This window comes from Sciurus carolinensis, unplaced genomic scaffold, assembly GCF_902686445.1.
Source record: "Sciurus carolinensis unplaced genomic scaffold, mSciCar1.2, whole genome shotgun sequence".
NCBI lineage: Eukaryota > Metazoa > Chordata > Mammalia > Rodentia > Sciuridae > Sciurus > Sciurus carolinensis.
Window position 1 is genome coordinate 468,228 of NW_025920121.1, and position 25,624 is coordinate 493,851.

The 25,624-nt window shown below is 45.7% G+C and overlaps 1 pseudogene; it reads right to left on the reverse strand.

Moving 5' to 3' along the window:
• LOC124973755 (probable RNA-binding protein 19) overlaps positions 1-25,624 on the reverse strand; it is a 554,767-nt pseudogene that overhangs the window by 437,465 nt on the left and 91,678 nt on the right.

Genomic DNA, 25,624 nt, shown 5'->3' on the forward strand with positions numbered 1-25,624 from the left:
AGAAGGACTGTATAGAGGGGAAAGAGGGGTGGGAGGGGTGGGGGGGAAGAAAAAAAATAAACATCACTGCCCTATGTAAACGTATCATTACACAAATGGTATGCCTTGACTCTATGTACAAATAGAGAAACAACATGTATCCCATTTGTATACAATAATAAAAAAAGAGTAATAGAATTATAATTGCATTGATATTTTATACTAAACATGTATAACTTTTAAAGAAAATTTAGACTTTGTTATGTAGTACAATACTCTAAAATAGCAGTTACTATTTGACCAGAATTGTACAAACCCCCAATTTTTAAGATTAGTTACTCTAAATAAAACTTAACAGATACAATGTTAAGAGTAAACTAATATTTTAAGAATTATTGATCATTTTAGCAAATAGACTTAAATTAGGTTTTCATCAGTTCATTAACATTTGACCTTAGGAAAAACCCTTGAATAGTTTTAACTGATGTGATACTTACATATACATGTAAACCTTTTAAAATGTACCCTTAATTAACATTTTTAAAACTCTTAATTAGACCCTCTTGTTGTTTACTTAGCAGTATTACAGCTTTATTTAATCACATAAAGAAATTTTTACCTAGAAACATTTTTTACTAAATATATTTTTATATCTAAAACCTTGTAATGTTTTAATTTTTTAATCAGTTGATTTCTTTTTTTTAAATTTATATTCTGAAACAACCCTTATAAATTTCTGAATTTAGATAAATTACTCCATTTTAATCAGATGAAATACTTTGTTAGTTTTAGAACTCTATTTAAATATAGTTGAAACTTTTGGACCCTTTATATAGCATAATACCTGTTAAGACTTTTAGTAACCATGTTTTCAGTGATAACATAAAGCAAATTTAAATCCTTTTTTTATTTACTAATTTATGAAAACACCAAAAATGTTTTAAGTATGTTCCCTTGTGGAAATTAAGGAGTTAAGAGTACTTGATGTTATATTTAACAGTTAGCATTTTAACTTTTTAAAACAATCAGATGTCTCTAACAAACACATCCATGATCAATCCCATATATGTTAAATCTAATTTAGTTATTTTTTTAAAACCAAGATATCAGATAAGTGTGTTAGACTGTATCAGTCATTTCTTTCCTGTTGAAGAAAAATCTAGAAACAATGGGCATTAAACATTTTATAAAATTAACATTTAATTTACTTTTTGACCACCTAGAAACAAAACTGTGTTACTAACTTGAAAGCCATATTTTTTGTTTACCCAATTAAAAATCTTTTAAATCATGTGAATCAAAAGCATTTGGATCTATTTTCTTAATTTTAGTTTATGAGCTCACATGTCAATTTTGGTACCAAATATATGTAGACATGACAATACACCAGTGTACATATACATAAAATAAACAGATGGACAGAGGCCTTATAGCTTATTTTTTAAACCCATTAACTTGAGAGTTAACCCCTGTAAATTGGTCTTTGAATGAAACAGCATTAAAAAACTTTATAGTTCAATAAAATAGGTCTGATAAAAAATTAACCTAGGCACACCTGATCAAAATTATGAACTCAAAAAAATAGAATTTTAAAGTCTTGTTGGCCTCCATCCTGATGTGGTTCCTCTCATCAGAGATGAAAAGGAATTAAGAGAATATAGACAAAGGTTATGCCCTATCCCTCCCTGACAGAGTTTTCCAAAGAGACAGCAAGGGAGCTGTTTTCCATTGGTCTCCTTGGGAGAGACCCCTCAGGTTGGGGTCTTGGTCTAAACCGGTTTTTCTGGTCTCTTGCATGGCAGCCATCAAAATTTTAACCTGGCATTTTGGTAGACCAAGTCCAATAGTTGGAAGTTCCTATTGGCAACTGCTGATATTTTAATGTAAACCTTAGTGAACAAGGTTAAAAACCTTTATAATAATTTTTTTTTCCAAATTTGACTATAAAACATTTAATCAAGATGTTGGGGCTGCCCAAAGACAATTTGGTGGTCCCTGAGGGGGCCATCTGACCTCAAAAGTTGGTCATTTCTCTCTCACAGAATTTAAAGAGAGAAAAGACATCCCAGCGGGTTCCATAGCCACTGACTCTCTTCTGGAATTCCTGGAAATCAGTTAGCATGCACTGGAGGGGAGTACATGACTGATGTGAGGGAGACTGACCCACGCTTACACTTAAGGGCAACAAAAATCAGAAAATGACAAACAAACACAGAACAGATAAAACACCAAAGACACAGACAAGTGGCCACTCCAGATTCCAGACCAGAGGGACTGAGCAACGTCTTGCCGGTCCTGGACTTGGGAGGTAATGCTGCGGTCCAGCCTTCCTCAGAGTACCCAGATGCGGATCCACCAGAAACAGACTTACTGGTCCCCCAGGGGTGCAGAAACAGGTGACTCCCTCGGAGAATTTAGTTCAGTCCTGGGGCAGGGCTCCACACACTGTGCAGCCTGGGGCCTTCAGAGGCCTTCCCCTAGGAGCAATGTTGTGGCCTCTCCCCTCCACAGGAGTTTCCAGGTCAGTGGTGAGCGGTGGTTGCCCACAAGGCAGCGAGGATCTCGCTGGGGCCTCCAAATGTTATGGGGCACAAATTAAGAACAGACCGATCACCACTGAGAAGTCCAAATTTGAGAGTCTTTATTAAGCTGACCAGCTGACTGTCTCACACAATGCCCCCAGAAATTGCTATTGGGAGAACAGCCCCGACCACAGGGTTGTAGGGGTTCTTATACCAAAAATCACATCAATCATAAGTGTCGGTTGCTATGATCTGAACTTACACATTAACATCATGAGATCATCGACACAGGGGGAAGTGGGTCAAAATGACACTTATCTAGATACAAACTAAAGAATGGATGCTAACATCCACACAGTCCCTGTTCACATGGTACATTGTTTAGGAGCAATAGGAATCAAAATAGAGCAATTTTTTACTACATAGGAGTTGCCATTGTACATTATTAAACATGTCACACCAAGTAACTTATGATGGGCACAGAGGTGGGGTGTTCCCATGGGAGAAGCTTATTTCCTACCTAACATGGAGTCTCAGAGCAAAACAGAGTTTGTTTAGTCATTTCCCTTAGAGTCTGGCCTATAACATTCTCATGAAGTCAGATCTGTCAGCCCATCACAGTGTGTGCTGTCTTTTTTGAGGCCACGTGTCAGGGTGTCATCTGGTAGGATCCCTCACATGCTGAGCGTCCAAACAGAGCCGTGCAGTAGCAGGCAGGAGTGGGCCATTCCCACAGCACCTGCCTCCAGTCAGGCAGGCCGCACCTGGGACTCTGAGTCCGACAATCCCAGGGCCTTTTAAAGGGTGGTCCTCAAAGGCCTAGTCCTGAAGACACTCCCTGGCTCATGGTGACTACAGTGGGTGTGTTCCCAGGACCTTCCCAGCATCTAACGTGCATGAATCGTTTTGAACAGTGACCCTCACTGAGAGTCCACCACAAAGGTTGAGGCCCAGTTTCGAGTCCTGTGAAGAGTTCCACATAGCTGGGCCTATGCACAGACCTGCCTTGCAGCATCTTGAGGAGTCAGGCAGGGATTCACATTTAAAGGCAGCCTTGGAAAATCATTGAGATCCTCTCAAAAGAAACACGCCAACAGTGTGGAGAAGCAGCTCAGTGTGAAGCACCTCTGGGTTCACGATACTTTATCTTATTCATTTATTTTTTGTTTACTTACTTTTTCCTATGGTGCTGAGGATGGAACCCAGGGCCTCACACAGGCTGGGCAAGCACTCTACCACTGAGCCTCACCCAGCCTGTGTTAGGCTCTGGAAGAGATGAACATGCTTCTTGAACATGACCCCTCCTGCCCGTCCAGTTCCGCCTTGTGTCTTCCACAGATGAACAGCTGTTGCTCTTACTTTAGAACAAGGCGGGCAGGGGGCTCACAGGCCGCCACATTCAGTTTGTATTCCTACCACCCTGGGAGCGGGCTGCTGGCCCATTTCACACGTGAGGAATGTGAGGTCCATATAGGATGAAATTTCTAGAGAAACCACTCTGCCTGACCCTGGATCTTCCATCCCTAACCCTCAGGGGCACTGCCCCAAGGATGGCAGCCTCCTATGAGTACCCAGCATCCTCAATGACCTTCCTGGGCCTCATTCCCAGGAAATTCTATATCACCTTCTCCAGGGTGGCCTGTGTGTTGGGGTGTGTGTGTCCTCCCCTAAAGGACCTTCCTGCTCTACTGGGGACTTTATCTGCTGCTACACAATGCCGAGAGTGGCACAGCCTGGAACAAGGTTCAACTTGCCACTTTCCATGAGACAACATAAAATTTTTCTTTTTTTTTTTTGGTACCATGGATTGAACTCAGGGGCACTTAACCACTGAGCCGCATCCTAGTGCTATTTTGTACTATATTTAGAGACAGGGTCTCACTGAGTTGCTTAGCACCTCACTTTTGCTGAGGCTGGCTTTGACCTCATGATCATCCTGCCTCAGCCTCCCAAGCTGCTGTTACTGCAGGCATGTGTCACTGTGCCCAGCTTGGCAGGAAATTTTATTACTAATTAATAATTTCATTGCAATGAAAAAATTTGCATCACAACGCAGTAGGGGCTTCTACAGGTGCTGGAAGGCTGGCTGTGCCCAGGAGCTGGACTGGGTCATGCTCAGAGCTCAAGTGCGGGAGGCGCCCTCTGGGTCACCAGAAGCATGGTGCTGTGGACCCCTCAGCAGATGTGGAGAGGAGTAAGGGAGCCGCCCACGCTGGACCCGCACTGTGTGGAGCCACCGCCCGGTGGCGGCCCACTGCCCTTAGCTGCCACAGTCTGCAGAGCACCTTGGCTGCCTGGAACCTGCAGCTGACCAGGGCCTACCCAGGTGCCTGTGGGAAGCAGGTGCTGCCCTCCCAGGCTGTAAGCCCAGCGGAGCGGACCTGAAACCAGGGGAAGGGGCCATCACTCCAAGGCTGTAAGGAGTAAAGGATCTTGGCACTGGGTGTTCTGCTCAGCAGAGGGCAGCTCAGGACCCCGGGGCAGCACCCAGCCAGGTGCTTCCACACGAAGCTGGTGAGAGGCCTGGGTCTGCAGTGCACACTGGGTCCTGCTTCATCTTCACAAGGGCTGGAGAGGGAACGTGTCTGCCATCTGCTAATGGGAAGCCGAGGCTCGGACTGTGGTGGGCAGCCCTGGCTCAATCAGATCTCCTTCCGGAGGGGTTGTCTGTGTCCCCACTGTGACAGCCAGGCAGAGGATCCCCTTGGGCTAGGCAGACACTTCACAGCGGTCACCCCAGGCTAGATGGACCTGAACATACAGCACATTGTCACTGCACGGTCTCTTTGGGACCCACACAAGATGATTCTAAACTCATATCCACATGTAGAATGTCAGGGGTCTGCAAAATGCTGTAAAGGATGATGGCCAAGGATTCCCCTGCCACATTGGAGAGCAGTGGTGATGCTGCTGTCCCTGAGCCAGGTGCTCCTAGTGGCAGCAGAGGCAGCATTAAGCTGGAGTGCAGGCTGGACCTCGCCGGACGGAGTGTTGGCCCCAGCTGGGGTGCCCACGCTGCCTGCTGCCCTTATGGAAGTGTGACACCAGACATACGGATGGGTGCAGGTGGTGAGGCCCCAGGGAGGGGCTCAGACCCCACACAGCCTTTGGAGGACCTCAGGGGCACGTCCTCTCCTGCTGGACAGGGGACAGGGCTGAGGTCATCAGGCACCTCACAGCGCCCGGTGGAAGGGAAGAGGAGGGTGAACTGGACAACATGTCCATCAGCAGTGTTGCCATAAAGAGGTGGGAGGACACCCACAGAGTTAGAAGGGGGCTGGGCAGATGAGTCCAGGGCTGGTGGAGACCACCATTCAGAGAGGCACCATCCACTGGGACTTTGAGCACTGAGATCAGCGGGCAGCTGCAGGCCAGCGGGAGCCACCAGTCAGCAGGCGAAGGAGCCCTTAGGTCTGCAGGGGTGCCCGGGAGAGAGCCCAATGCAGGTGAGGACGGGCAAAGACCTGAGCGGGTGTGTCAGGAGAAAATCCTGGATCCTCAGAGCCACCAGAGCCAGGTGCAGAACGCAGCCTGCAGCCATGCTAGGAGCACCCACGGGACCTGTGCCTGGACTGAGGGGAACACCGCTCCCTCCATGACCAGTAGCCAGAGGAGGTGACTGCCCTCAGCCTGTGGCTGGACTGAGGGGCACACCACTCCCTCCATGGCCAATAGCCAGAGGAGGTGACTGCCCTCAAGGACACAACCTCCTCAACAGGACTCAGCCTTTGGAAATGGGAAGACCACGGGGTGACCTGGGGAGAGGAGCCCATGGAGGGACATCGCCAGACTAAGTGTGGAGAGCTGGACAGGCTGGGCTGAGAGGGACGCTTGCTCATGGGTGTGGCAGAGAAGAGGGTTTCCAGGCCCCAGCAGGCCTGTCCCACAGGACTGGGAGTAGGGACTGCACAGGGTGCCCTTTGCTCCTCAGGCTGCAGGCGGGCTGGGGCTTCATATTGGGAAAGACACATTTTATAATAAATCCACAAAAGAGGGGTGAGGAGAGCTTCAAAGACTGATGGTTATTCATCCCAAACAAAAACACACTGAGTCCAATAGCAATAGAAGGAAACTGTTAAAATATGTGAAGCACATTTGCCAAAGCTTGGGCCAGACACAGGCTGAGTGTCCATGTGGTCTGCCGCTCCATTCTGGAGGGTGAAGGCCAGCTCACTGGGCCCTGTCCACACACATAGCTCTTGGTGGCACAGTGAGGGAACAGAAGGCTGCTGTCCTTTCTTCCTAGATGGTATGATTTTATAACTCGGAAACCTGCCCACTGCTTATTATGAGAAAGACTTTTTGTTTTGTAGATAAAAAGAAGGCAAATGTGCAACAATCAGTAGCTTTCTCTAACCCTGTGTCTCTTTTAAACTATGAAAAAGTTCTCATTTACAACAAAATTGGCAACAGCTTATTAATACCAAAAAAATTTATAAAAAGGAATAGTATATTATTAATCTATTTGTAAGAAAGAAATACAGCTTACATTAGAATCCTAAAATCTATTTGGAAGAAATAACCCAAACACTCATATACAAAGAAACATGCCCGTTTTCTAGGGAAAACATATCATTGTGAAACTGGATTCCACGTCACTGTGCACGCACTGCCGTCCAGGTGGACACCACTGGCTGCTGCTATCATCAAGGTGGGCTTGAAACTGTGACCTATGGAGGGGAAACCTTCTGAGAGTCCCCAGTTCATCTCTGAAAAAGAAAGCAGGTGAGGAAGGACTGTGGAGAACTACCATTTCCAGGGACCACAGATGGCAACAGGGCTCACTCCAGGACAGGCCTGCAGTGCACTGATGGAGTGGAGTGGACTTTGCCTTGGCTCCTCCTGAACCTTCCCCCTCTATCTTCTTGTTGTCTGCAACTGCTGCCACCAGAGAGGGAGGAGACTCAGTTCCAAGACAGGTGGACATGGGTCTTGGCCTCCACAGCCCCAGGAAAGCAGGGGTGAACATCCTCTGGGTTGGTAGCTGGCGGCTGAGCTGCCTCCTGGGCCTCAGGTGTCCCGGTGTCCTCTGGACGCCCTGGCGCTCCCTCTACTGATGGTGCGCTGGTGGATCTGTTCTCCAGTTTGGATGGTACATCTCCCCCCAGCTCAGCGGGTATGGCCGTGAGCTGTGTCACCGGAAACTGGGGCTGTGCTGCTGGAGGCACTTCTGGTGGTACTGCAGCTGCAGAAAGAAAAAGCCCAACATGACCGCCTTCCCCTGGGCATTTTCTACTTGCTGCCAGCACCTGCCCTGAGAGTAATGCAGCTCCTCTCCCATGGCCAGAGTCTTCTCAGACCAGGGCCGCCAGGCTTGTGTGGCTCAGAACCAAAAACCAGTTCCTGTGGGGACAGCACAAGTCTTCCTCACACCATCATCCACCCCAGTGTCCTCGTCACAGGCCCAGACTCACTGGGATCAGGGTGCTCCAGCTGTGTCAGGAGTCTGTGAACATGGAGGCTCAGCTCCGTCCCAGGCATGGTGACCTTCAGGAAGGTGTCGAGACACCTCAGGGTTTTCAGACCCGAGGACCCAAGGAAGTCTTCAGGATTTGTATGCAGCAGCGTTTGGATGATGGAGCAGAGGGTGCTGTGGAGGTGGGAGTGGGCAGACAGCCATCAGCACCTGGTGCCTCAGGCTTGACCCTCCCAAGGCCCCCTGCATGATGGGCTTCCCTCAGGGTGACTTGGCAGCCCCAAGGAAACAGGTGAGGTGGGCGATCCTGAGTGATGTGTGTGGCCAGCAGTCCCCCAGCTTCTGTCCAGTCTCCATGCGGGACTGGCAGGTGGGTGATCTGGCATGATCGGCCATGTTGGAGGAGTCCTCACGGGGCCTGGCCCTGGGACCCCGGTCAATCCTCTGCTCCTTGGATCCCTGACCCTCCCCTCTGTGTCCTGCTGCAGAAAAAGCCCTCTGCTGGGAGTAATAGCAGGGTGGACCTGGCTTTGCCCAGCCTCCCCTACACCAGCCTCCCAAGTGCCCCGACTGGAGAAGGGACCCTCCCTCTCCGACTAAAGACCACTCACTTCTTCACTTTAAGCTCCTCCTCCTCCTCTTGTGCCCTGAGGTCTCCATCCCTAGAGAAGGCCAAGCAAGTGTCACCTCTTACAACCCAGGCCCCTTACCTCCTAGGTGCCTGGTGGGATTGACCAGCTTCCTGAGAGTTGGGGCTCCCAAGTGCTGGGAGGTGTGTCTCCCTCCTCCTGAGTGACAGGCTACCTTGAGTGATGAATGGACCCACCACCCTCTGCCTCTCTGTCTCCAGGCCCGGGACCCGCATGCATCCCAGGGGTCCCTGTCAGGCTCCGTGGTGAACAGGGACCCTCCAAGAAGTGATCCACACTTTCCGTTTCTTCCCAAATGTGGAAATTGCTTTCCTGAGGCCTCAGAGCTTGAGGACAGGCCCAGGGAGAAGCTCAGAGCCCTGGACCCCAGTCTGAGGCCAACATGTCAGGGCTCCTTCTCCTTGGTTCTGCACAGACCCATGCAGGGTGGTCCTTGTTGCCCCTCCCTCCACAGTGATGGCTGGCCTCCCACACATGCTGGAGGGGGTGGTCCCTGGGCTGGGAAAAGGGGCGCACCTTCTGCACAGCTGCTCCATCAGCTTGTGGGTGCTGGTCAGACTCTGGTACGTGCACAGGAATTTGTGGATGAAGGCCTCATTTCCCCTCTGCATGTCCTTGATGATGTCCTCCACCACCAGAACCTTGAATGTCTGCACCAGCGTGGACAGGTCCTCTGGTGCAGCTTTGCTCTGTTCCTCATAGTGTGGGCACGAAAGGGGACACTTCAACATGGAAACAGTGGCAACCTTCAAATGATGCTGGCGGATCATCAAGTGAGATCCAAAGAGGTCCTGCTCTATTTGTATCCTTTTCTCTCTCTCTCTCTCTCTCTCTCTCTCTCTCTCTCTCTCTCTCTCTCACACACACACACACACACACACACACACACACACACAAACACAGCCGTGAAGGACTGCAGTCTCCAAGACAGGATCGGAGTGGGGGGCTACCCTAAGCTCACCTGCTCTGGGCTACTGTGTCTCATTCTCCAGTTCCTCCTAAACCTTCGCCAGATGGGAGGGGGCTGAAAACTGTCCCAGCGTCTCCACATTTGGAACAGGCCCCTGCTCAGGGTCTTCCTGAGGCCTGTGCAGCCACCCGTTGGGAGACAGCAAGAACTCATGGCTCTGGATCACTCTCTCCACACAACTGAACAGACTGGGCTGTGCCTGGTCTCTGGGTGCCTGGCTACCAGGGTTCCAAGTTCTCTTTGTTCCATTGCCAGGAAGTGTGGTCACTTCCTGGGGTCCCCTTACCTGAGGCACTTCCTCACAAAACGGGAGCCATCTTGGAGTCGTCCAGTCCCCTGGCCTGTGACAAAAGTGAGAGTGGCCAACCCACACACCCTCCCTCCATGCTCAGCAAAGGCCTAAGGAGCAGCTTCCCAGGAGTGGGAGGCAGATGGGTTCAGATCCTTACCCTCCTTGGGCTCTCTGTGTGACACTGGATGAGCCATTGGAGCTTGCAGGGCCTCCCTCGCTGCCCACATGTCTTGCAGGGTCTTTCTGCCATGTGATCTGAGCTTGTCCCCTGGTGTGTGGGTCGTCACTCACCTGTATCACCTGGGGAGCCTCTAATGCTGGGGTCACAGGCTGGTCACTCACAAACACACAGTTGAGGCAGTCACAGAGAGGAGGGTGCGAGGATGACAGGCCACACCCCATTCTGAGTCCAACAGGGACCAAGGGATCATGCCTGCCCTCCTGGCCATTTCATCTTCCTGTGCCAGGTCCTGAGCCTCCACCCGCCTCAGACCTGACAACTCAGCACACGAGGCAGTTTCCTATTTTCTCATCCTCATATTGAGGCTCAGTGCAAGTAACTTCTCCCAGGTCAATTAGTCACTAACTAAGGATTCAGAGCTGGAACCAAGTCCCACGCTCCCCAACAGAGTCAGAAGTAGGATTTCTCCACTCCTCTCTGAGACCATGAAAGAGCTTCTTTCCCAAGAAGAAAGCACAGTGTTTGCTTCTTCTGTTCTGTGTTCTTGTGGGTCCCAGGGATGGAACTCAAATGTGCTTAACCATGGCCCCTCCTGGCCCTGTTTGTTCACTGTTTGAAGAATAGGCCTCTGCTCAATTGAGGAGGGCCTCTCTCCTTTGCTGAGGCCAGTGTTGAACTAGTGTCCTCCAACCTCAGCCTCCTGAGTAACTGAACAGAGAGGAGTTTGCCACCATGCCTGGAAGGAACAGTTCAACAATCAAAAGACACTGTCTCAGGGAGTCCCCTCAATGGCACTGTAGGTATGGTCACTGCATCTCATCAATGATGAGGCTGGAACTAATGCTGTACCCACGACCACACTGTCAGCTGAAGGAGAGCAGGTCAAGACCCTGCCCAGGGAGAGCAGTGCAGAAGATCCCACTGCACAAGTGGCCAACCTGCTGTCCCCAGGCTTGAGGGGCCAGAGGCAGTGACACAGTAGGACACAGGCTGCTGAGGGGTTTGCTCAGAACCCACAGTGTCTCAACACTGTGCTGCTGCACTACAATTGAGGCCCATCAGCATCCCCAGTGGCCCCTGAACCACTTCTGCCCAGACGGCCTGCCTGGGTCCCAGCTGCCAGGACAGGGCTTTGGGTTTCCTGTTCCCTGTCTCTCAGCCTCTTCCTCCCTGAGAGGCCACCCACCCACAGCCTCCTCCCCCTGCAGAGCTGGAAGGCAGCAGCCTCCACTTCTGGGCAGCTTCTCTGCTCTGTGGCGCCACCCCACTGTCCCTCCTGATCTGGGCAAGTCTGGAAGCTGCATCTGGCAGTGACTCTGGGAGGCAGGGGCTGGAGACACACAGGCAGGGGCCAAAGTGCTGTTGGAGATGCTCCAGAGATGGAGGCAGAGATGTGGGAGGAGTTCTAGGGACAGAGGAGGAACTGTCTCACCACGTGGCCCAGCACCTTGGGCTGATGGGAGGTGGTGGACAGAGGTTTGCAGTCTGGGCCACCTGGGTGATTCAATTTCAAAGGACACATTTTCAATTGGATTTCTATGAAAAATAACAGAATTGGCAGTTTATTGACAGAACACAGAAAGTAAAAGATTAGGATTGCCACGATGCTCTTTCAGGAAAAACCCAAGTCAAACAGCAAAGCAATTCTAAATGCTCTGAGATGTCAAAGTGGTGTGATGTGACTGGGCATTTCCTCAGAAATGGAGAGAGCAAGCCAAGTCTGGGGCTGCCATGGATCACCCATGATTGAAGGTAGAGACTCAGCAGAGGGGCAGTGTGAATTGATCCTCTCTGGAAGCTTGTTTATTTGTTATTTTTTTATTTATTTCTTTATTTTGGTACCATGGATTGAACCTAGGGTCACTTAAACACTGAGCCACATCTCCAGCACTTTTTATTTTGCCTTTAGAAACAGGGTCTCACTGAGTAGCTTAGGGATTCACTAAGTTGCTGGGGCCAACACTCAACTCACCATTCTACTACTTCAGGCTCCTGAGCCGCTGAGATTATGGGCGTGCATCCCACACCTGCTGGAAGTTTCCTTTTCTGTGTAGGAGTATGTTGTTAATATTTGATATCAGAAAGATGTTATGACCAGCAATCTGGAGTCTGGATCCAGATGTTCTCAGTTCACATCCTACTGTATTGTGTATTAGCTGTGTGGTCTTGCTTGGTACTTAACCTCTCTGAACTTCTGCTAAAGGGAATCATTATAGCGCTTCAGTTTAAATGTGTCCTGCAAAATTTCAGGCGTTGGAAAACTCACCCCAAAATTCATAAACTGATGCTAATTGGAGGTGGGGCCTTTAGGAAGTAATGAGCGTCAGATGAAGTCAGAAGTGTGGTGTCCCCTGATGGCGCTGGTGGTTTCATAAGAGGAGAACGGGAGAGCTAAGCCTGCTTTCTGACCTGGTGATGATGCCATTGACCACATTGTGATACAGAAAGAAGGCCCTCCCCAGAGGCAGACACCTTGATCCCAGCCTGATAAATGAGAAAAATATGTTTTTTTTCTTTATAGATTACCCAGTCTCTGGCATTTTGTTGTAGTCACATAAAACAGTCTAAATAAAGTATCTCTCTCCTAGGTTTGTCTTATGGGTCAAATGGCTTCCTAGGCCAGGCATTCCTAACAAGCACCTGGCATGTGGAAAGTGCTCAATGCAAGTTAGATGTCAATATCATTTTTTTTTGGCTAGTATAAGAAATAACACACAAAAAAAAGTTTTTCCTGCATGCTGAAAATAGTCAATCTACCAAGGAAATCAGAAATGAGGAAGTCACAAAGTCTTAGATGCAGCTGTGATTCAAATATGTGTTTTCTGTGTCTTGACTTGATCTGGAATACTGAATTATTGCTTAAACTGAGAGTAAGTGTTCTTATAAAAATACCTAATTGGCCGGGCCAAACACTTAGAGCTTAGGAGCCAACTAAGAAGATACCAGAACAGGACACATTCCCTTCACATTTGTGTTTATGCAACTTGATGATAAGAAAGGTACTTTTTCAGTCATCCTAGCAGGCTGCATCAGTTTCCCTAAGGGCCTCTTCTAATCCTTGAATACACAAATCATTCTCGTTTGAAGCACCTGTCTTGTCAATTGGTCCAAAGCTCCCACATTGCCATCCATCAGATGCTCTCCCTGTAATTAGAGTCACTCTCCAGAAAAACTTCCATCCACTTTATGAAATGCTTCATCTTTGGCAAGATTTTGCAGTGGCCCTTTGCAATCAACTTGCATAAAATTTGCACTGTACTCTCAGACACTGAGCACACCTGGTCACCTGGGAGGAAGGATCCAGGAGAGACACATCTGCCTGGTTGTGTGGTACCTTCCTGTTAGTGGGGGGAGATTTTGGGGTGGGGATACTTGTACAAGCGATGGCTTGGTTGGCAGCTGTCTTCTTATCAGGACATCTGGTCTCCTATCACTGCTCTGTACAACATGGGCTCAGAGAATAAATTCTCAATTCATGAGACTCTGGTGTGGTTTGAAAGCAATGCTTGTGTTGGAAACGTAATTCTCCAATTCACATATCGATGGTAGTTGGGAGAGGGGCCATTAGGAGGCAATTGGGATTGGATAAGGTCATAAAGTTTCTGTCCATCAAAATAAGTATTTCTTGATTGACCCTCCAGACACTCAAGTCCTCCAACTTACTATCAATATGCTGACTACAGGGCCACATATGGAGTGTGATGGTGACTTGGTCATCTCTTGTTTGTGTTTGACAGTAAAGAAGACCAGCACCCAAAGCAGAGAGTTGCTTCTCCTGGAGCCATAGCTGGTGTGTGACCTAGGGAGGATACTGGTCAAACCAGATTCTGCTAGAAGATGCCACCTGTTCTATACCAAGTACCCAGGGTGTTCTGCATGTGTGATTTGACTGTTTATTTGATCTCATGAGAGAGCAAATGAAAAGGTAGGTAAGGTCACTTTTGCTACTTGTTAGGAATTCAATTTAAATTACTGAGGAAACTGTATTGGGATGTGTGTTTTCTATATTTTTTTCCTCATTTTTTCCAAGGTAACAAGACTCCTCACCATTTGGGGGATGACATTAGAACTAGTCATAGATTTGAAGATTTGGGGGGTGACCCTGGAGTCCAAGCCTCTTCCCCACAGAGTAATGTGATAATATGTACCTTTGCTAAGTACTTCCTGGGCACCGTGTGCACTAGTCCAAGTACTTTGTGCACTTTATTTTCTGAGGTAACCTGCACCAAGTTGTGTTCCCAGTAATGGTCATCTCACACAAGCTCCAATAACTATACTTGGTGGCCCCCCAATATGAACAGAAATGTCACTTTAGAAGATCCTTCTCAGGGAAGAAAAAATCAAAACACACAGGAGCATACAGTGGAGTCTGGGAAATTTTCAATTAAGAAAATCGTTGCATTTTTTTTAAAAATCATTCTTTCCCAAACCATCTTTGCTCATAAAATCCTTGTTTTCTGATCTATCAAAATGTATGAATGCATTCTACAGTCAGGTAAAACTCATTAGAACAAATTTTAAAATTTAAAAAAAGAAAATCCTGTTTTCTGCAATCCTACTGGTCTCTCACTCCCATCCCAATTAGCCAGAAAGCTCAATCTCATATTCTTATTCACCAGAATATTTTATAAAGATGGAGAGAGCTGCTGGTACCTTCTAAAGGGTTATTGATGAGGAGTTGCTGAACACTTTCTTCAGCAGGACAATGATGGCTGAGGTTCTCTCATTCTGTTAAGAGATTTACAATTCTCTAGATGAAGCTTCAAAGTGAATCTATGGGGTGTCTTCAAACCCATCACTTGCCCAGCACCCTAGCTGCAAATGCATTAGAATTGATATCTAAACAACTGCAAAGATGTGGGTTGACACTGAGGGTCCTCCTGTCCCTGCTCGCAGTCCACTTGAGATGTTATCTGCAAGGAATAAACAGGTCTCAAAGGCTTGGCCATCCTGGTGTGACATCAAACAACTGCTTACCAATCCTTGAAGAAGCTCTCATCTTTCTCCCATTGCACTTGGAGCTTCCTGGCAGGCTTCTCTTTGAAGTTCAAGAGGACCCTGCAAATGGGTTATGTGGAAAGGAAAACCCAGAGTCCTCTCTCATGGAGCCACCTTCTCCATGAGAACAGAGTCTTTGGGGAAGAAGTCCATGTGTCTTTGTATTCATGGTAACCACATGACATTTATAAAGCATTTATTGTGTTCAACACAGGAACAAGGACCATCTTGTTTTACGGCTCATGACAACTGCAACTTTATAGATGAGGAAACTGAGACTCAGAAAAGCTAAGTGACCTGTGGAATGTCACAGAGCACATAAGTCAGGGGTTAGGTCTTTGATCAGTGCACGACTGATGTCTTAGTTTCCCAACTGAGTGGAACAGTGGAAATAGGCAACAACTCTTCAGAGAATACCTGAAGCTGGAATTGGGACTGATAAGGTTGGTGACTTCAAAAACTTCTGTCTTCTGTAATGATATGGGTTTTCCTCTCCCACCTCAGAATGGGTCCCTGTGTTGCCCATCACAGCAGAATGTGTCTGCTTGCCTGTGCTCATAAGGCTGAGAGCTCCTTGAGGCAGACACTGGGCTATTAGCCTTTGGCCTGATGGCAGTGACCAAAACGACTACCACTTTTAAGGAGCTTATCACATACCAAACCCCATGGCTGATATCCAGCCAGTAATCATGATGCTGCCCCTTCCGACTGCTTATTCCAGCTCAGTAATTACAGCATGACCCAGCCAAGCACAACATAAAATACCTTTGCCTGTTTTTGCCCCTGACTTCTTGTGGCCACCCTTTGAGGTGCTGTGATTGTCACCTCCATTGTACAAATACAAAAACCAAGACTCAGAGAGGCCAGATCATATTTTCCTAAAGTCAACCAGTCTGTCTCTGGTGGATCAGCCCAACTGCTTCATTGCTTTCCTTAGGCATTCAAGAAGTATAAACTGAGCATAGTATTTATTCTTCATGACTCCTTAACAAATTAACTCAAAATCTAGTGGCTTAAAACAAAAAAACAAATAGTTTTTTTTAAAAAATCTTTTATGAACTCATTTTGGGGGATCAGTAATTCAGGAGTGACTTGGTGGGGGGTCATGCTTCAAGATTTTTCATGAGGCTGCCTTCAAGTTGCTGCCTGGGGCTGTGGTCTCATCTGAAGGTTTAACAGGTGCCAGAGAATCAACTTTCAAGGCAGTTCACATGGCTGTGGGCAGGAGGTGTCCACTGTCCTCTGGATGGACCTTTCCACAGGGCTGTTCAAGAGTCCTTAGGTGGCAGCTAAACTCCCCAGAGCAAGCAAACCAAGGGAGGACTCATGGAAGTTATGGTTTTTATGATCTAGCTTCAGATGCTGTCCATCAATACCCCATTGGTTATCCAGGTCAGAGCTTTTTAGTGAGGGGCAGGACCTGCAGAGGGCATGGTTCACTGAGGATCATCTTGAAGGATGACTGCCATTAGCACCTTGTTTTAGTGAGAAATTTAGGTGCCTGAACAATTCTGAGCCCCCAGTCTAGAGTGGATGACAGAAAAGACTTACATAATCACACAAAGGAAAAAGTGATTTTACACAGGATTGGAGACTAAGGGGGGAATTTCATGTTTATCTTAGAATGTGGGATTGAAAAAGGTATAATCAGCTTTCTAGTCTCTGTTTTCTAAAATCCTTTGAGTAAGGATTTAGGTCCTCTGTCAGCCTCAGCTGGAAAATGGAGATATTAAAAGTAGCTAGAGGATATAAAAGTGTTGAATATATCCTAGATTAGGAGATGGCTATTTCTTTTTTTAAAAGTTTATTTTTATTGTAAATAAATGGGATACATGTTGTTTCTGTTTGTACATGGAGTAACAGCATACCATTTGCATATTCATACATTTACATAGAGTAATGATGTTTGATTCATTCTGTTACTTTTTCCTTCCCCCCCACCCCTTCCACCTCTCTTTTCCCTCTAAACAGTCCCTCCTTCCTCCATTCTTGCCCCCCCATACCCCCCATTACATGTCATCATCCGCTTATCAGTGAGATCATACATATTTTGGGTTTTTGAGATTGGCTTATCTCACTTAACATGATATTCTCCAATTTCATCCATTTGCCTAAAAATGCCATAATTTTATTATTCTTTATAGCTGAGTAATTTTCCATTGTGTATATATATATACCCCATTTTCTTTATCCATTCTTCAAATTAGGGGCATCTAGGTTGGTTCCATAGTCTGGCTATTGTGAATTGAGCAGCTATGAACATTGATGTGACTGTATCTCTGTAGTATGCTGATTTTAAGTCCTTTGGATATAGGCCGAGGAGTGGGATAGCTGGGTCAAATGGTAGGTCCATTCCAAGTTTTCTAAGGAATCTCCACACTGCTTTCCAGAGTGGCTGCACTAATTTGCAACCCCACCAGCAATGTATGAGTGTACCTTTTTCCCCACATCCTCTCCAACACCTATTGTTACTTGTATTCTTGATAATCAGCATTATAATTGGGGTGAGATGGAATCTTAGTGTAGTTTTGATTTGCATTACTCTTATTACTAAAGATGGTGAACATTTTTTTCATATGTTTCTTGATTGCTTGTAGATCTTCTGTGAAGTGTTTGTTCATATCCATAGTCCATTTGTTGACTGGGTTATTTGTATTCTTCGTGTAGAGTTATTTGAGTCCTTTATATATTCTGGAAATTAGTGCTCTATCTGAAGTATGAATGGCAAAGATATACTCCCACTCTGTAGGCTCTCTCTTTGCATTGCTGATAGTTTCCTTTGCTGAGAGAAAGCTATTTAGTTTGAATATATTCCAGTTATTGATTCTTGCTTTTATTTCTTGTGCTATGTGAGTCCTGTTAAGGAAGTCTGATCCTAAGCCAACAAGGTGAAGATTTGGACCTATTTTTCTTGTATAAGATGCAGGGTCTCTGGTCTGATTCTGAGGTCTTTGATCCATTGTGAGTTGATTTTTGTGCAGGGTGAGAGATAGGGGTTTATTTTCATTCTGTTGCATATGGATTTCCAGTTTTCCCAGCACCATTTGTTGAAGAGGCTATCTTTTCTCCATTGCATATTTTTGGCACCTTTGTCTAGTATTAGAAAATTGTATTTATTTGGGTTTGTGTCCATGTCCTCTATTCTGTACCATTGATCTATCTGTCTATTTTGGTGCCAATACCATGCTGTTTTTTTTTACTATTGCTTTGTAGTATAGTTGAAGTTCTGGTATTGCGATACCCCGTTTCATTCTCCCTGCTAAGGATTGCATTAGCTATTCTGGGTTTCTTATTCTTCCACATGAATTTCATGATTGCTTGCTCTATTTCTGTGAGGCACGTCATTGGGATTTTAATTGGAATTGCATTGAATCTGTAAAGCACTTTTGGTAGTATGGCCATTTTGACAATATTAATTCTGCCTATCCAAGAACATGAGAGATCTTTCCATCTTCTAAGGTCTTCCTTAATTTCTTTCTTCAATGTTTTGTAGTTTTCATTGTAGAGATCTTTTACCTCTTTGGTTAGATTGATGCCCAAGTATTTTATTTTATTTTTTTTGAGGCTATTGCAAATGGAGTTGTTTTCCTCATTTCCCTTTCAGCTATTTTGTCACATGTGTATAAAAATACTTTAGATTTATGTGTGTTGATTTTATAGCCTGATATTTTGCTGAATTCACTGATGAGGTCTAGAAGTTTTCTGGAGGAGGTTTTTGGATCCTCTAAATATAGAATCATGTCATCTGCAAATAGTGACAGCTCAAGTTCTCTTTTCCTATTCATATCCCTTTAATTTCTTTAGTCTGCCTAATTGCTCTGGCTATCGTTTCTAGGACAATGTTGAATAAAAGTGGTGAAAGAGGACATCCCTGTCTTGTTCCCCTTTTTAAAGGGAATAGTTTCAGTTTTTCTCCATTAAGAATGATGTTGGCTGTGGGCCTAGCATAAATAGCCTTTACAATGTTCAGGTATGTTCCTACTATCCTTATTTTTTTTCTAGTGTTTTGAGCATGATGGTGTGCTGTATTTTGTCAAACGTTTTTTCTGCATCAATTGAAATAACCATATGATTTTATCCTTAAAGATTTTATCTTGCAGGCATGACATGATGGATTACATTTATTGATTTACAGGTGTTAAACCATCCTTGCCTTCCAGGAATGAACCCCACTTGATTGTGGTTCACAATTTGCTTAATATGTTTTTGGACACAGTTTGCCAATATTTTGTTAAGGATCTTTGCATCTATGTTCATCAAGAATGTTGGTCTAAAATTTTCTTTCCTTGATTTGTCTTTTCCTGGATTGGGTATGAGGTTGATATTAGCTTCATAGAATGAGTTCGGTAGGGTACCCTCCTTTTCTATTTCCTGGAATACTTTGAGAAGTATTGGAACGAGTTCATCTTTCAAAGTCTTGTAGAACTTGGATGAGAATCCGTCTGGTCCTGGGCTTTTCTTGGATGGTAGATTTTTAATGGCTTCTTCTATTTCATTGCTTGATATTGATCTGTTTAAATCATGTGTGTCCTCCTGGTTCAGTTTGGGAGGAGCATATGTCTGTAGAAATTTGTCAATGTCTTTGGTAGTTTCTATTTTGTTGGAATAGAGATTTTCAAAGTAGCTTCTCATTATGTTCTGTATCTCAGTGGTGTCTGTCGTGATATTTCCTTTTGTATCATGTATTTTAGTAATTTTAGTCTTCTCTCTCCTTCTCATTGTTAGTGTGGCTAAGGGTTTGTCTATTTTGTTTAGTTTCTCAAAGAACCAACTTTTTGTTTTGTCAATTTTTTGAATAGTTTCTTTTGTTTCAATTTCATTGATTTCAGCTCTGATTTTTATTATTTCCTGACTTCTACTACTTTTGCTGTTATTTGTTCTTCTTTTTCTAGGGCTTTGAGCTGTAATATTAGGTCATTTAGTTGTTGACTTCTCATTCTTTTCTGGAATGCGCTCCATGCAATGAATTTTCCTCTTAGTACTGCTTTCATAGTGTCCCAGAGATTTTGATATGTTGTATCATCGTTCTCATTGACTTCTAAGAATTTTTTAATCTCCTCCCTGATTTTTTTGTTATCCATGTTTCATTCAATAGCATATTATTTAGTCTCCAGGTGTTGGAGGAATTTCTCTTTTTTATTTTGTCATTGGTTTCTACTCTCAGTCCATTATGATCTGATAGAACACAAGGCAGTATTTCTATTTTTTTGCATTTCCTAAGGGCTGCTTTGTGGCATAACACATTGTCTATTTTTGAGAAGGTTCCATGTGCTGCTGAGAAGAAAGTGTATCCACTCATTGATGGATGGAATATTCTATATATGTATATTAAGTCTAGGTTATTCATCGTGTTCTTGAGTTCTATGGATTCTTTGGTTGGATTTTGTTTGGAAGATCTATCTAGTGGTGACAGCGGTGCATTAAGTTCGCACAGAATTATTGTGCTGTGGTCTATGTGATTCTTGAAATTGAGAAGGATTTGTTTGATGTACAGGGGTGCACCATTGTTTGGGGCATAAATATTTACTATTGTTATGTCTTCCTGATTTATGGTTTCCTTAAGCAGTATGAAATGTCCTTCTTTATCTCTTCTGACTAACTATGGCTTGAAGTCCACTTTATCTGATATAAGGATGGAAACCCTCACTTTTTTACTGAGTCCATGTGTGTGGTAGGTTTATCCCATCCTTTCACCTTTAGTCTGTGGGTGTCTTTTTCTATGAGATGTGTCTCTTGCAGGCAGCATATTGTTGGGTCTTTCTTTTTAATTCATTCTGCCATTCTATGTCTTTTGATTGATGAGTTTAGGCCACTAACGTTCAGGGTTATTATTGAGAAATGATTTGTATTCCCAGTCATTTGGCTTATTTTTGGTTTTTATGTTGGCTTGGTTTCTCCTTTGAGTGGTTTTTCTCTAAGGTAGTTCCTCCCTTTGCTGACCTCTATTGTTGTTTTTCATTTTCTCCTCATGGAATATTTTGTTGAGAACATTCTGTAGTGCAGGCTTTCTATTTGTAGATTCTTTTAACTTTTGTTTATCATGGAAGGATTTTATTTCATCTTCAAATCTGAAGGTTAGTTTTGCTTGGAATAGGATTCTCAGTTGGCAACCATGTTCTTTCAGAGCTTGAAATATGTTGGTCCAGGCCCTTCTAACTTTTAGAGTCTGGGTTGAGAAGCCGACTGCTATCTGTATTGGTCTCCTCCTATATGTATTCTATTGCTTTTCTCTAGAGACCTTCAAAATCCTATCTTTTTTTTGAATGTTAGGCATTTTCATTATAATGTGCCTTGGTGTGGATCTGTTGTGATTCTGTGCATTTGGTGTTTTGTAAGTCTCTTGTATTTGATTTTCCATTTCATTCTTCAGGTTTGGGAAATTTTCTGATATTATTTCATTGAATAGGTTGTTCATTCCTTTGGTTTGTATCTGTGTGCCTTCCTCAATCCCAATAATTCTTAAATTTGGTCTTTTCATGGTGTCCCATAGTTCTTAGAGATTCTGTTCATGATTTCTTGCCATCTTCTCTGTTTGGGTGACTTTATTTTCAAGATTAAATATTTTGTCTTCATTGTCTGAGGTTCTGTCTTCCAAGTGGTCTAGTCTGTTGGTGATGCTTTCCATTGAGTTTTTTATTTGGTTTATTGTCTCCTTCATTTCAAGGATTTCCATTTTTTTTTTGAGAATCTCTATCTCTTTGTTGAAATGATCTTTTGCTTCCTGCAGGTGCTCTTTCAGCTTATTGGTATTATCATTCTTTGCCTGCATTTGCTCCCTTATCTCATCCTTTTCTTCGCAAATCATCTTAATCATGTATAATCTGAAGTCCTTTTCTGAAATTTCTTCTAACATATTGTCATTGGATTCTATTACTATAGAATCTAGATTTGTTTGGATCATTTTCTTCCCTTGTTTTTTCATGTTGTTCATGTATCTTTCCCTCTAGCAGTGCAGATCTGGGGTATTGCAGATTTCCCCCTATAGGCTTATAGTGGCCCTATAGGTTTCCAAAACCCTTTCTTTAAGGGGAGATCAATATTAGCAGTGCCCAAATCAGACACTATGCAATCCTAGAGCAAATAGCCCCTATGGGGGACAATAACAATATTGTCATAATAAACAAAATGAGTTCAAATATTATCTTCGGTAAAACAAACAAGTTTGCAATAAGGTCTGCAGTTTTTAATGGAGGTCAAAGAGGATGCAGAGGGATGTAGAATGTGGCTGTTAATGGGATAAGAAAAGAATATACAGAAGTTCTAGTAAATAGGGTGAGAGTGTAATCAAAAGAAATTGGATGTTAGCATGCATAAAAGGGAGAAAGACTCTGAGGGAACAGGTAAACAAAAGGAAAAGAAAGCAAGAAAATTAAAGAAATAAAAACTAAAATTTTTTTTAAAAGGAGAAAAAAGAAAATCTACTGTATAACAGTCATATACCAATGAAACCTCCAAGTGTTCAGTAGCCTGATGCTTGAGAGTACCTGACAATGAGCTTCAAGCCTCCAGCAGGTGTCGCAGGATGGGATTTGCCCCACCCAAAGATCAGAGCTAGGGCTTCCAGGATTTTCCAAGATGGCCGCTCTGGCTTCAAAATGTGTTGGCAAATGGGGAGCTGCAGCACATGGGTGGACGTGGTCAGCTGGAGGTCCCAGAGACAGGATGCAGTTTGTCTGGCAGGGTTCCTGGAGGTTCGGTGTGTTTGGTGTGGTTGTGGGATTCTGAAGTCTGGGTGCAATCAGTTGGTCTGGGTCCCAGTGACAGGGCGCAGTCAGTCGGTCTGGGGGTCCTGGCGGCAGGGAGCAGTCAGTCGATGTGAGGGCCCTAGAGGCAGGGAGTGATTGGTCGGGCTGAGGGATCCTGGAGACGGGGCTCAGTCAGTCCAGCCAGGTGTCCTATGGTGCCTGGCTGTTGTCTCAAAATGGCGGCAGCCACTTGTAATCAAACCTGCAGGTACTGTAACAGTGAACTTCCATGCAGCAGCAGGCAGCTGGTGCTCCACTGGCGGTTGGTGATCAGCTTGCTGACTGTTGTCGGAGGATCGGGAGGTGAACAGTTTGGGGATAAAGTCTTTTCATTTTTCTACAAGCAATTTTCCTACTCCATTATCTCATGTGCACCATAAAGGGAAGAGGAATGTAGAGTGTGACAGAGAGGAGCAGCCCTTGGGCACACTTCTGAGGGCACCTCTGTGACTAGGAAGGCAGCTCCTGTTCCCGCTTCTTCCCCTTCCAGGGATGAGGGGTCCAGGAGAGCATCCAGCACCACTAGCACATCCTTCTCCTCCTCTAGAATGAGCATCCATCCCCAGAAATGTCTGTTTCACTCAGAACCTGCAGCTCCCTCCCCATGGCTCCCACCATAAAGTCACATCCTTCTGCAAGTGCTTCTGACCCAAGGTGAAATCTGGTGCACTGCGTGCTGCATGGAATTCTGATCTGCACCTGGCTCAGCTGGCCCATAAATGCCCTGGGCGCCTGGCCTCCAGCCCCAGCGAGGCCTGCCTGCTCAGCACTAGCAATCATTCTGCACACCAATCATTTTTTAATGTTTGGTTTAATACATGCAGATTCTTTGAACAATAAAAAAAATCAGAAAACAGCCTTAGATTTTGGAGATCTCTTTCTTAACAAAGAAAATGGCTTCTCAGGTATGGGTAGAACTCAATGGCATGCTGACAACATATTTAGAAGATTGTTGCTGGGAGGGAGAGGCATTCTTTATCCAGCTCTTACTCTCTCAATAAGATTATTCTTATTGAGAATTCAGCCTTCTTCAGCTTCCCAAATCCGTGAGCCCAAGCTGCTCACTGTTCCTTCCTCCCTAGTAATGGCAAACAGTGACACCTCAGAAGGGGAAATCTTGAGTGTTAACTGACTGTGAGCAAACAATGCCAAGAAGGTTGTGGAGAGCAGGGCTTTTGGCAGATTGGTGGCAATTTAGGGAGACGGCACTGTCACACCTGGGTTGACAATGCTGACAGGGTTTGTTGATCTCTGCTCCCATTTTGAATCTGAATGTCACACTTCAACAGAAATGGGAGGTGTGAAAAAGATGCTTCTGGACTCAGCTTTGGTTGCAGGTCATGTCTGTGGCACTGAAGCAAAGAGCGGGGAGCAGACAGGAACCAGGGCTTGCTCACACCTCTCCCGACCAAGGCACCAAGGAGGACACCAGTCAGGCATCGCCGCTGCCCAGGTCACCTCCAAAGATTGCTTGGCGAGTCACCATGCCTTTGTAGCCCAGAGCAGCTTCTGGAAGAAAGGGCCATTTTCCAGCAATTCCCACTCTTGGGAGTCCTGAGGCTGCTCCTTGAGATACAAAGACCCAGGGGGCAATGCAAGGTGAAGGCAGCCCGGGGCACTGTGGGCACAGTCAGGGATGCCTGGGCCCTGTCCAGGAGTGAGCTCCTCTGAGCCAGACCTCACCCACACTTCCCCCTCCTGGGTAGGGCTAGGGAACAAGCCCTCCCCATGGTTACCACTACCAGCTCCATTATGGCCCATGCCATCATGGAGAGCCAGAGAAGATGGGTGCCATCTGGGCCCTGAAGCAACTTCTGGACCCATGTGGAGACTCATGTTTACCAGAGGCCAGGGAATCCACCACCCTTGTCTCCTCAGAGGTCAAAGTGCTCCGTCTCCATTTCACAGCTGAGGAGCAGGCTTAGGACGTGTGTCTTGGATGTGCCCCTCGGCCAGAGAGGGTGGGAGACACATAGTCTGCAGGGCAGGCTTGTGATTCTGTCTCCCAAAACATGAGCCTCATCAACCAGAGGAGCCACGTGGGAGTCAGGGCACATGGACACCAACAGGAGTCACGCAGGTGTTTGAAAATAGATGTGGCCCCACTATTATGTGCGCCTGTAAAGCACTAACTTAAAAATTTCCAGGGGCAAGAAGTGAGGTCCAGGAAGACACACCAGGCCCTCCTCCTGTCTCCACACCTCCAGCTGAGGCAGTGCTATGTCCTTCTGGTAGGACAGTCGCAGACTGGGCCACTTCCCTGGAGAACCCCTCCCCACTCCTTTTTGTGGAAGATGGGCAGAGAGCTGGCACCCCAGGCCTGCTTGAGATCAAAGCCTGGGTGCCCAGGAGATGCCATGGCAAATTCAGATTCAAACCTGAGTGCACCTTGCTCTCCCCTGTGTGATACCACCAAGAACCAAGGCTGTGTCCCTTTGAAAGTCAGCACACACCCAGCCCATGTCAGACTGCACAGTCACATACCCTGAGAGTGCCTGAGTACATGCTGGCCACTCTTCCCTGCCTCTCCTCCCTCTGGGGCAGAAATCTGACTTGCACTGCCTTCTTGTGAACCTACCCAGGGTCTCAGCCTGTACAAAGTCCCTGTGTGGATCCAACTCTCAGCAAAGACTGGAAGCAGCTGTGTGTGGAACGCTTTCTTTTCTTTTTGGTCCTGAGGACTGAATCCAGTGATGCTTAACCACTGAGCCATATCCCTAGCCCTTTATCCATTTTTATTTTGAGTCAGGGTCTTGCTAAGTTGCTTTAGGGCCTTGCTAAGTTGCAGAGTCCGGCCTTAAACTTGCAATCCTCCCCCCTCAGCTTCCCAAGTTGCTGGTATTGCAGGTATGCACCACTACACCCAGCTGG